Raw genomic sequence first — 12,137 nt, forward strand, 5'->3', positions numbered from 1 at the left:
TTTTTGAACATTGCAACAAATGCACACAATCTCACAAATACGCAGACCCACCCTTTGGAACGCGCTATTAACATTTTAGTTTGATAGTGACAAAAGCGCCATTGTGTTTCTGGTAGTAATCTGTTACAACTTGATGCAGATGAAGTCAAAACCAAAACCAGAAACCTGTAAGCTCGTGTCTTTCCGGGATGTCAAGGAGGAGGGAAAACAATAACTACTTGACACCCAATCCCTACAAGTACAAAAGCTGGATACCAAACCAAATTACCAAGAATTACGTTCTTCTTATATCTATCTATCTATCTATCTATCTATCTATCTATCTATCTATCTATCTATCTATCTATCTATATCTATATCTATCTATATATATATATATATATATATATATATATATATATATATGTATAGGAAGGAGGACAAGAAGACTTTGACAGTAGACAGATGAACTTTCTTGATCAAACACAGAGAAATTCAACTCGGAGAAAGAAAGAAGATATGTCACCATTATTACAGAGCACAAACAAATCCAATAAAAATTGACAGCGGCTGTGCCAAAGCACTTTGTCGTTGAAAAGTGAAAAAATGATAGATGTTACAAATTAACATACCAAATCTGAATATTCACCCCAACAATGTTTTAATGGTGTGATTTTACAAGCGTAAATGTAATATTAGGTAATAAACTCCTCTAGAAATTAAAGTAACTAGAAAAACACTCAGAGAGTACAGCACTCCGCCAAGGCTGCTCAGTTGTATCATTTCCGATGGCTGAAATATTTAACAAATCTGTGGATCCAGACATTAAGCCGGATCAGTGCCAAAATCTTGGTCCTTGTGTCATTTCTGATCTTTCCTGAAAATTTCATCCAAATCCGTTTTTGAGTAATGTAGACAGACAGACAGATAGACGCCGATTGTCACATAACTTCTTGGCAGAGTAAATATGGAGCATTACCAACTTAATTTCCAAAAAGGCTCAGAACCAACAGTGTTATTAATTATGGAGAATAAACTGACTCATTTACAGCTAAAGTTGTGATCTTGCAAAAATATGCATGCAAACATAAAACCAAGGATTTCTTGAATTCCTTGTAAACAAGCTATCTCTTTATTTTAGTTTTTCTGCTTTGTGTTTTTGTTTAAAATTTATCCTATTTTGTTTTATTTTCAGAGCCAGAAGAAATGTAGATGACATTCACATCAGCTATATATGAGGAAACCTCAAATCATTGCAGAGACATAAAAAGGTCCATGCAGGTGGTGAACCTCTGGGACACAAGCATGCCTTACATACATAGCGTATCAAAGTTTGATCTCAAAACTTTATTGAAATAAATGTTAACCAGCATGGTAAACAGACCCTTAAAATCCATAAATTTCATAAAATGCCCTTTATTTGGTAATTTAATAATCAAGATTTACATGAAAATTTTTCACAAATCCATATAAAAATATAAATAATATCAGTCACTCACAGCAGCATATGCCCTCACCTCCAAAAATATTGGAACAGTGAGGCCAGTTCCATTATATTTGCTGTAGACTGAAAACATTTGGGTTTGACATCAAATGATGAATATGAGATAAGAGATCAACATTTCAGCTTTTGTTTACAGGTATACATCTGGATCTGATACACAACTTAGAAGATAGCATTATTTGTAACAGAGCACCAAATTTTTAGGTGAGCAAAAGTATTGGAACAGATAAACATACAATACATTAACATGAATAAGACTTAATATTTAGTTGCATTATTTATATAAAGATTGTGACCCACTGACATCACCAAACTTATTCTTTCTTCTTTTGTGATTCTTTTCCAGGCTTTCACTGCGACCTCTTTCAGTTGTTGTTTGTTTTGAGGGGTTACTCAATTCTGTCAGGGTCCTCTCCTCACCCTATTCCTGCCTAGCATCCCAAATACCCCATCCTATCCATCTCCCTCCTTTTTCTCTCCCTCTCTTGCTCGCCTCTCCCTCTGCTCTCTCCTCAGTGCTGCACCTGAGTGGAGTGTGGCTTCACAGCTGCCTTCACTCAGGTGATTACCCACCTCTCCCAGGATCCAGGCAGCTGTGGCTCGTCAGCTGATTACACACAACCTGCAATAAAAGAACAGCTCATCCTCCCACAGTCTGTCAGATTGTTAAACTAGATGCTACTGTCAGTTGCTCGCTAGCCACACTGGTTCTCTCTGCGGTTTCAGAGATAAGCCATACTTGCATGCTTTTCTGTTCTCTTCTCCACGAGAAGACCCAGCTGCCTGGAACCCCGCCTGATCTGCCTGTCTCCCCGAAATCCCTCCGAACCCCTCCTGGACTCCGTCGGCACCAAGCTTTTCCCCTTGTGCTTTGTGTCATCTAGCCGCACGATGAAGGATCTACCTGTCACTTTGGTTCTATCTTTCTTTAAACTGGCAGACAAAATGTTTCGGTAGACTTCTGAGTTTATTTTGCTGCTGTCATCATGTGTTCCATTTATCAATGAAGATTAATGAGCCTGTCTCATTCTAGCCTGGCCTTCCTATTCTTCTTGCTAATGAGTGGCTTGCATCTTCTGGTGTAGCCTCTATACATTTGTTCATGAAGTCTGCTGTGAACAGTAGATTGTGATACCTTTACACCTGCTCTCTGGAGATTGTTGCTGATGTCACTAACAGTTTTTTTAGGGTATTTCTTTACAGCTCCCACAATTGGTCTACCCATTCCATGTTTGTTACTTATTACACCAGTGTTTTTTTTCTTCTTCAGGACATTCCAAATGGTTGTACTGGCTATGGCCAATTTTTGTGCAATGGTTTGATGGTTTTGATTGATTTTTCATCTTCTCTCAGCTTCACAATTGCTTGCTTTTCACCCATAGACAGCTCTCTAGTTTTCATGTTGGTTACACTTCATACAATAGATGCAGTCTGCACAGGCAAAATCCAAATACATGCAGACTGAAACATGCCACTGCTTCTCAATAGCCCAACACACACTTGAGTTGAAATCTTAACATTTCAGAGAAGCTCTACTTAAAGTGGACCACCACACCTTACTGGATGCAGTATATTTCTTTTTTTTCTTCTTCTTCTTCTTCTTTTTTTTTAAACATGGTGACTATAAACTAAAGCTGAGTTTAAAAACCTGGCAAGACCCTAAGGATCTGTATCCGTCTGGGAATGTTCCATGTGTAATGTTTTAACTGGTTTATGGTTATTTGTTTATGAATATGCAGCATTAATAAACAGTATCAGTGGACACGAGATCTTGTGTTAAAGTGTGTATGCTGCCAAAGTCTAGTTTTATACACATTTGAGATCAATGTGAACGTATCAGAAATAAGCACATTGTACTCCAGCATGGGAAAACTACACATTTGAAAAAGTTAGAGTGGGGAGTTACCATTGAGCATGTTTACCCTTGATTATCTAACCATGGCATTACCTCTGGTGCAAAACTAAAATTAAACTGTGCTTCCATGTGGACAATTTTACAGTAATTGTTTTTCGTTTGGGGGTGCACAGTAGCTTAGTGGTTAGCACTGTCGCATCACAGCTCGAAGAACCGGCCTTCCCAGGTTCTTTTTGCATGGAGTTTGCATGTTCTCCCTGTGCATGCGTGGGTTTTCTCCAGGTTGTCCAGCTTCCACCCATAGTCCAAAACATGCTGAGGTTAATTGGTGATTCTAAATTGTCTGTAGGTATGAATAGGAGTATGATTGTTTGTCTCTATGTGTAACCCTGTGATGGACTGGTGACATGTCCAGGGCCTGCCTTCAGCCCAAGCCAGCTGGGATAGACTCCAGCCCTCCCATGACCCTAATGAGGATTAAGCCGTGTATAGATAATGGATGGATGGATGTTTGTAGTGTAGACCAGGGCCACTGGTTTGCTATCTGGGGGTGTCAGTGTTGCAATATTTTGTTTTGTTTTTTTTGTTGTCAATTACAGTAACAAAATGACTGGGACATCTATAATCTATGTCAATAAAAATATAATAATGTTGAAGCATGTTGAAGAATGTTTTTTTTAACAAGACAGGCTGCAGAAAATCACAAATAATCATTCTGTCAGTGTGAATTATTTGGCAGTTGTTCATAATAATTAATTAATCAATGATTAATAATCAAAGTCATGATAAAACTCAGTTTCTGCAATGTGAGAATTTGCTATTCTAATCCTCTGTAGCTTAGTGGTTTTAAGAGCTTTGAGTTTAGGACTGACTAAACAAAACATCTGACGATACCCCTTTGGGCTAAACTATGATCATAACATTTTATGCACTAAAAATTTAATCTGTTCATTGAGATGAGTTTTGAAAGCAGTAATACGTTTTAAAATCTAATCTTTGTCAAAGTTTTGAGACCTGGTATACAGTTCGAAAGAATACATTCATTCTAATGCATGAATGCAAACATAGTTATTGTTGTTCTATTGCAAGTTGTTTAAAGTGACAGAAATGTATGAAATGTGTCATTAACTGCGGTACAAGGCAACTCTGAGCTGATCTGAGAGCAACCACATTCCCACAGCTCCTCACCCGGCTCTGTAGTAGTTTCAACTGGGAGGTATTTGCTCAGGAAACCAATAAGCGCACGGCTGTGTGTTGGAAACAGGATCCGATTGGATCAAAGCTAAATAGTCCTGTCATATTGTTAGCCGATTGGCCGGATGGGCTACTCTGACGCTTCACGCCCGCCCCTTCTCTCTCTTCATCGAAGACGTCGTTTTCCATCCAGACCGAAGGAAAAAACGGTGTTAAAAGGAGAGTCGGACGTAGGTTTGACAGGTAAAAAGGAGAACCTAAGCTGTTTCACCGGGAGGAAAATAGGTGTTTTAGGAGGAGGTAACGGCAGTCCTCACCGACGCTCCTTTTCCGGTACGTTCTCCTCTGCTTTTGTTGTACCACTGACTGATAGTTTGACTGAGCCCATTGCTTTCTAACACAGAGGTGTCAAATGACACCAAATCATGCTCTTCTTCTTATTTTCCTTCCATGCATACCGTTTGTCGGGATTTTATTTTCAAATATGCACATGTAGTGTGTTGTGAGGGGGTATGTTGTTTGATCCGTGGCATCTCCGGGTTAGTCAATTACATTGTTACCATCAGAAAAAAGCACTTGTTAAAGCCGCTGCTAAGTTTCCATGGCAGCTCTTTTCTTTGCTGTTAACTTCTAACTACCTGCACTGACAGCAGGATCAGTAGCAGACAGCAGCAAAAAGAGGGGGACCAGAAATATGACAAACACAGGAACAGCTGCTTTAAGCAACACAGGAGACAGTCTGAGCACATCCTATCTGGAAGTACAGTGTAGCCTGACCCTGACCTCATTGTTGCAGAAATTACCTCTAATAATAAATATATATTAAATATGTAAACAAATAATATGTCTGTAACAACTGTAATTATAAGCCTTCCCCACAGCTGCATTGAAAAAGCCAGAGGACATTATATAGTTTCTAAACAGTAGTTTAAGTTGTAGCCTGGGAATAAATTTACATTTTGTTATCCACTGAGTAAACTATCTTTAATGTTCAACATTAATATTCAGACATCTAATGATTTTTGGTGGTCTGGGGTCAGTTTTATATAAAGTGTCGTGGAGCCACACTGGAGATTTGCACAGTGAATTTGCACTTTCTTAAAGTTTAGTCACAAGAGATATTTGAAAAGCAAAGAAAATAATGTAAGAACATTCACTGCAATTTTTAACCCATTACCAAATATTTTAAAAATTAAACAAAATGAAATATATTTTTGCATGCAAATGTTTTCTTTTGCTTTTGTTCATAGTGGTCCTTTTTTATAATTACACAGATGGTTTCTGGGTAAGACATATTTTGTTGAATTGTTGTAGTTGTATTTCTGAAAAAAAATATTGATTGTTGGTAATTTATATTACCGTATTGGCCCGACTATAAGACGACTCTGATTATAAAACGACCCCTATTTTTCAAATATTGTTTTGGGAAAATAAAAATATGTTGAAGACAATAAGGTTACTCATAAAACAACTTTTTATTGTACATTTATTGTAGAAAACTCACACAGAGATAACATTCCATGTTACCGGTATTTAAGATCAAGTAATACGGCAGTACTACGGTATTTAATAAGAACTGTACTTCTTTTTGTGCTCGCCATTGTCGAACGTGGCACTCTGTCACACCATATGTCTTGGCCGCTTGGTAGTTGTTTGCTGACTCTGCCGCATCGATTACCATCAATTTAAAGTTGGAATCATAACTTCGCCTCTGTTGTTTGCTTACTTGTCCAGCTTTCGAGCCCCTTTGTTCAAGACAGTCGCGTTGTTCCTCCATTTTACACCAGATCCTGCTCGCATGCGTTCATTGTGATGCTGCTTAAAAGTAATGTGTGTGTTAGGATTAGGGTAAATTATCGGTGGGTGCATTCTACGGCAGGGGTTTATTCTTCGGCAGGGGTGCTTTTTTTCGGCAGAACACCAGCTCTATCTAGCGGGGCGGATGTGTAACGACAATCTAGGCCTCGATTATAATTCGACCCCATTTTTGAGAATACGATTTCTAGAATAAAATATTGTCTTATAGTCGGGCCAATACGGTAACTGCACTAATTAATATTACACACAGTACTTGCGTTCATATATAATAATTTGTATTGTACAAATTGAACAGGAATGTATCTTTCAAACTGAGACCAGACCGGAAAGCTTATCATCACGTAATGACTCCAATATTAAAGCATTTATAAAGTCAGTACATTCTGAGGCTCTTCAGTATTTGGTGCAGGTTTCTTGTGTAGAAAAAGGTGTAAATTAAGTAGACCATAGCTGTTCTTTCACTGCCGCATACATTTAATTTAACATTTATTGCTACCAGTCAACACTATTGCGTTCGTGGCTTTTCAGGGGCCAAAAGTGGATTACAGGTCTTTGTGGTTAAAACATAAGTTAGTTGAAAAGCTAAACATTTGATTTGATTAGGGATGAGAAAGGATTATCATAAAGACTGTTGTTGATGTATTAAAATACTATACCAGGGGTCGGCAACCTGCGGCTCCGGAGCTGCATGCGGCTCTTTCAGCCCTCTGTTGCGGCTCCCTGTAACTTTGGAAAATAAATAATCAGCAGGCTATTTAATTAAAATTTCTTTTATTTTAGATTGTTAATTTTTAAAATGTAATTCTAAATTTGAAGATTATGGTGATCTTGTAACATCAAAATAAAACGTCTTAATTTTTTTGTCTGTCAAAATATGCGTCCCACCCATCAATCTCCGACACTCACCGGCCTGCGGGTATTCATTTGGAGTCCTGCTGATCTTCGGATCCCAGTGTTTGCTCTACATTCATTCAGCAGCGGCGGGCCACCATTCCTACATCCTAGCTGTCGCTCCTTCAAATTTCTTTTTTTTTTATTGTCGCAAATACACTACCGCCGCACGTCTCTGCCTTCACAGCACTGTGTCGGGTACTCGTGAGTACTTAGGTAAACTACGGATAATTGTCTTGCTCAGTATCTACTCTTTGATATGTCAGGGTAATACGACGTTACTCGGGAGAGCACGGCTCGATGTCACGTCCAGCATCCAGGCAGCAGGTCAGAGAGTCAGAGGAGTGTCGTCTTGGAAAATAGGGCAGCGACTTACCGGAGAAAAGTTATTAGCTTAAGATAAATAGATAAATAGATTTTACAAGTTAAATAGACATTCGCAAATTATTGATTTCCCGGTGTTTTCTGTGAGAAACGGGTCAAAATGGCTCTTTGACTGTTAAAGGTTGCCGACCCCTGTACTACACCATTCTCCAAAGTATGAAGACAATATTTTTTTTAAAAACACAGCTTAAGTAGTGTTCAGAAAGCTCATGACAGTGTGCTCAAATAATTAGCAGATACATCGAATGATCAATAAGCAGAAAATTATTCTGGATTTTTTTGGTGAGCTTTTGCCGCTTTGTGTGTGTGTAATTTTTTGAATATCTTTGGATTTTGAACTGTTAGCCAGAAAATGTCTGGAAAAATGCTAAACTGCTACAGGACATCCTGTGCTTTTCTTGTTAAACATCTAAATAAATACAATAATTAGCATCTCGCTTCACAGAAATTCCATCCAAAGAATTCTGTCTGAATAGATTTGTGATGTTTGTGTGCTGCAATCCAGCACCAGGAGGACTTGTTTCTAATTTATATGGTGAAATATTCTGGGTGGTCTCCAGCCTGGTTAGATAGCATAGATTACGATGGTTGCTGTGTTTTTGTTGTCAGCTGAACTGTTGCTACTTTCAATTGCTGGTTGCTTTGCTCCACAGGCTAACAGTGTCTGACCCCATAAAGGATTAAAAAATAAAAATAAGTTCAGTATCCAGAGGATTGAAACAAATGGAAATTTTACTGGCAACAGGTGGCTCAAAAATTGACTTTAAGGCTGTCTAAAATGGAATATTCGATTTTAATGTGTTGCACATCATGGGATATCCCTTCCTTCCTTTCACTGCATGACATCAAAGTGTACTGAGGTTTAACAACAGACAGAACCATTTGACTTGCAGCCATGCTGGTGCGATAGCACTACTTGTCTGGACTCTGCTCTCTCTTCAGTTCTGCCACACTCTCTTCCCTCCTTTCAAGTTAGTTCCGTATGCTTTCTTTGCCATGAGTATTGAGAACAGTATCCATTCTTCTCACTTGTAAATACATGCACACCTACTGACAAGTACCAGGCTGCAAACTGAAGGATGACTTCTGTGTGTGGTTGTCATGGAAAAGTTTCTGAAGAGAAGAGGGAGGACAAGGGCCATGTGCTCCTAGTACAGACACAAGATCTCTCAGTGACTGCGTTTGTATGAGATGGTCAACTGGACAGACTTTTTATGTTAACTTTTTTCCTGCACATGTTGCAAGAAATATTGTAATGGGTGCCAAATTGGTGAGACATGCAGTGCTCAAAAAATTAAAAGGAACACTTTGAAAACACATCATATTTCAACGCGGGGAAAAAACAAGCTGATATTTACATTGATAGGGACTGGATAATGTGTGAGGAATGAAAAGATGCCACATTGTTTGATGGAAAAGAAAATGATCAACCCACAGAGGGCTAAATTCAAGACACCCCAAAACTGAAACTGAAAAACTGATGTGACAGGCTGGTCCATCTTGCTGAAATTCCTTGGCAGCAACTCAAAATGGTACTCAATAGTTTGTATGGCCTACATGCAGCGCTCGATTTAGACGGTCGCTAGGTTGCCGCGAGCGCCGGGAATCATGGCAGGTTGATGACATCATACAAAGTGGTTGCCTCCATGAAGAAAACATGATAGGCAGTTCAGCGTGATCGAGCGCTCGATTTCGACAGTCGCCAGGTCACCATTTGCTACTAAAAACGTCGCCCACGAAGAGAGAGAGAGAGAGAGAGAGAGAGAGAGAGAGAGAGAGAGACTTGATTGTCAGCGAGAGTAGTTCATCAACAGTTACATACACAGAGATACTTTAGTAGAGCTGCTGTGCGTTTCAACATACACATTTGACAGTTCAGTTATGTTGAAATCACAGGCACTGGTTTATAGAGATGTAGAAAATAGTGAGATGGTCATATTAATCTTCTCTTCTCATATTCAAATGGGTGAGTGCATGTGTGGCTACACTAGAAGTACTGTACAGGTGTGACTACAGTGACGGGATCTTGTAGCTCTGTTTGCTGTGGCATTTTGCTGCCATTGTTTGGGTTCTCTTGTCACCTTACAGTGTAGGCTTATTGAAAATGAATGCAAAATTGTTTGTAGTGACAATAATAATAGCCTTTATTCTACGTCAAACATTTCTATCCTTGTAGCAGTGCTCTTCTAGGAGGATAGTGCCCCTGTCCGTAGTGCACAAGAACTTACTGAATGGTTTCATGAGAATGAAAATGATGTGAATCATACTCTATGGCCTTCATAGTCACCAGATCTCAACCCAAATGAACACCGATGTTGGGCAGCATCCCCAACACCAGCAACAAAAACAAGAAAAGCACTCAGAGAGCACAGTACTACACGGCAAGGCTGCTCAATTGTATGGTTTCCGATGGAGGAAATCTTCAAACAGTTCATGGTCCACAGTTGTGGATTTGTAGTAGGATCACAATCATGTGATTGTTAGAAGGCAGCTGACGTAGTGTTCACTTGTTGTCATAGTTACAGTTACGCCTATCTCACTATGGTACAGAAATATTTAACAAATGACTTGGTCCCTGTATCATGTCTGCTGTTCCCTGAAAATTTCATCCAAATCCGTTTGTCCGTTTTTGAGTAATGTTGCTAGCGGACAGACGGACAGACAGACAAACCAATGCTGACCATCACATAACTCTGCTGCTTTCTTTGACGAAGTAATGACCAAATATCTTCTGGAGGAGTGGTGTTTCTTCAGTTCTGGAGACTTGGAGCATCACCTCCAAGGAGCATCGAAGCTCTTCTGATGGCATGCAGTGACCAATATGCTTTATGTAGGTCTATATCTCAGAGAACTGTCTTGAAATATATTTGATACCACAAAATCACCAATACAAAATATGTGTTGTTATTCATCGATTGCAGAATTTTCTAATTTCCATAACTGGCAGAAGAAACAGCATAGGCAGTGTCAGCATCAAAAATCAATATCAATATCAACCTGGTTCTAGTGTTAATATCAAGGTTACTGTTACTTGCTCATGGCTATGACAAGTCTCACTGTCTACTGTAAAAAGACACAAGTGGCACAAAGTTTGATTCAGGCAGTCATTCTTTGATTACCAAATAATCACACTTTTCTGTTAATATTTTGTATGTTGACAAATCACTAACCATTTTAGCATTTACTTTCATAGATTACCTGTATAATGCTGCACTGTAATCTTATCAATTTCTTCTTACATTTGTGACTTTTTTTACTGTTTTCTTAAGATGTGTCATATATTTAAAGTGTGTTATAGAAAATCTAGTAATAAAATCTCATGATTTTATCAGTACTGAAGGATTGGAGTCAGAGTAGCCCCAACTGTGTGACAGAATTTCCTTGCTGAATGAGAGGCTTTTGTACCATGTATAAAAGTATCAGTTTTGCTGTATAACTACTGCTGTGCCCCCATGTGAAATTAGTTTTGTTTTTTTTTGTTTTACAATATGTGGGCTGTGTCTGTCCAGCATACCTTTTGTTTGTCCGTCTTCCTGTGTGGAATATCAACATCCTCTCATTTGTTGCTCCACCCACTGGACAACAGGTCAAATCAGAGCAGCGAAGTCTTTCTGCTGCCTCAGTCTTTATCTGCTGTAGTACATCTTTCTGTCAGCTCAAACTATTTCTTCTAAAACCCCTTTCAGACATGGAACATCGCTAGCTTCATCCATCTGTTGAAGTCACGGCATTCTTTCATTGAAGCCCCTTTCAAATATAGGTCACTTTTCTGCTAATGTTCCTCACGGCTGCATTCAGATGTTAGTTTTGAGTTCTTTTGTTCGGACATAAGGTGAAGAGATAAACCTTCTGTCTGAACAAAAGAACTTTTAACTAATGTATTAACAAGAAGACATGATGAACATTTTTGAGCTATGCATTCAGATGTACCCACCCCAGTGCCAGAGAGGTCTGTGGTATGCTTGTGATATTTGAAATCACCCTAAACTGCTGGAAACTAAACTGCCATTCTGTGTGTGACAATTTGCATGTCTGATGTGAAGACATGTAGTTCTACACAGTGAGACCTGTCATCAGATCCTGAGCCATGCTTTCTCTGCTGTCATTTCTAATTCTAAGAATTTAATTAGTTATCACCACTATTGTTTAGTGCGTAAATGTGTGACACTCTCTTTCTTTTGGAGATGCTCATATGGATTCTGCTGCTGTCTGATGCTGCAGGTATTAAACAAAGGTAATGGTTCCAAACAGCTGGAAGAAACAAACTTCAGCTCCTTTTAACATCTTGTGGGGGAAAACAACTTGCATTGTATCCATTTTTCGTGAGTGTAAATAACCTTTAAACTGTTAGTCTGTGTTCATCACAATAGGTTTTATTATTATGAACATTTAATTTTGCTACCTAATAGATTAAAAACACAGAGAAGTAGAACGCAGAGAAAAAGGTGCGTTGTGATTGTGTCACACAAACCATTACATCGAGTTAAAAGTCTCTGCACTGGGTACTTGTCT

At 38.8% G+C, this 12,137-nt stretch overlaps 1 protein-coding gene and 1 long non-coding RNA gene across 4 annotated transcripts in view; both read left to right on the plus strand.

The window, feature by feature from the left end:
- Positions 1–401: 401 nt before the first annotated feature.
- On the plus strand, positions 402–3,994 carry LOC127532116 (uncharacterized). The gene is made up of 2 exons (XR_007939375.1): positions 402–1,687; positions 1,830–3,994. It is a non-coding gene; the product is annotated as an uncharacterized LOC127532116 (long non-coding RNA).
- Positions 3,995–4,679: 685 nt separating this feature from the next.
- The window catches only part of ccdc102a (coiled-coil domain containing 102A), a 138,029-nt gene continuing 130,571 nt past the window's right edge, over positions 4,680–12,137 (plus strand). For all 3 annotated transcript variants that reach the window (XM_051942097.1, XM_051942103.1, XM_051942111.1), the window contains exon 1: positions 4,680–4,865. The gene's annotated coding sequence lies outside the window, so the exon portion shown is untranslated. The remainder of the gene's footprint in view (positions 4,866–12,137) is intronic.

Source organism: Acanthochromis polyacanthus, chromosome 2, assembly GCF_021347895.1.
Source record: "Acanthochromis polyacanthus isolate Apoly-LR-REF ecotype Palm Island chromosome 2, KAUST_Apoly_ChrSc, whole genome shotgun sequence".
In the NCBI taxonomy this organism is placed as follows: domain Eukaryota; kingdom Metazoa; phylum Chordata; class Actinopteri; family Pomacentridae; genus Acanthochromis; species Acanthochromis polyacanthus.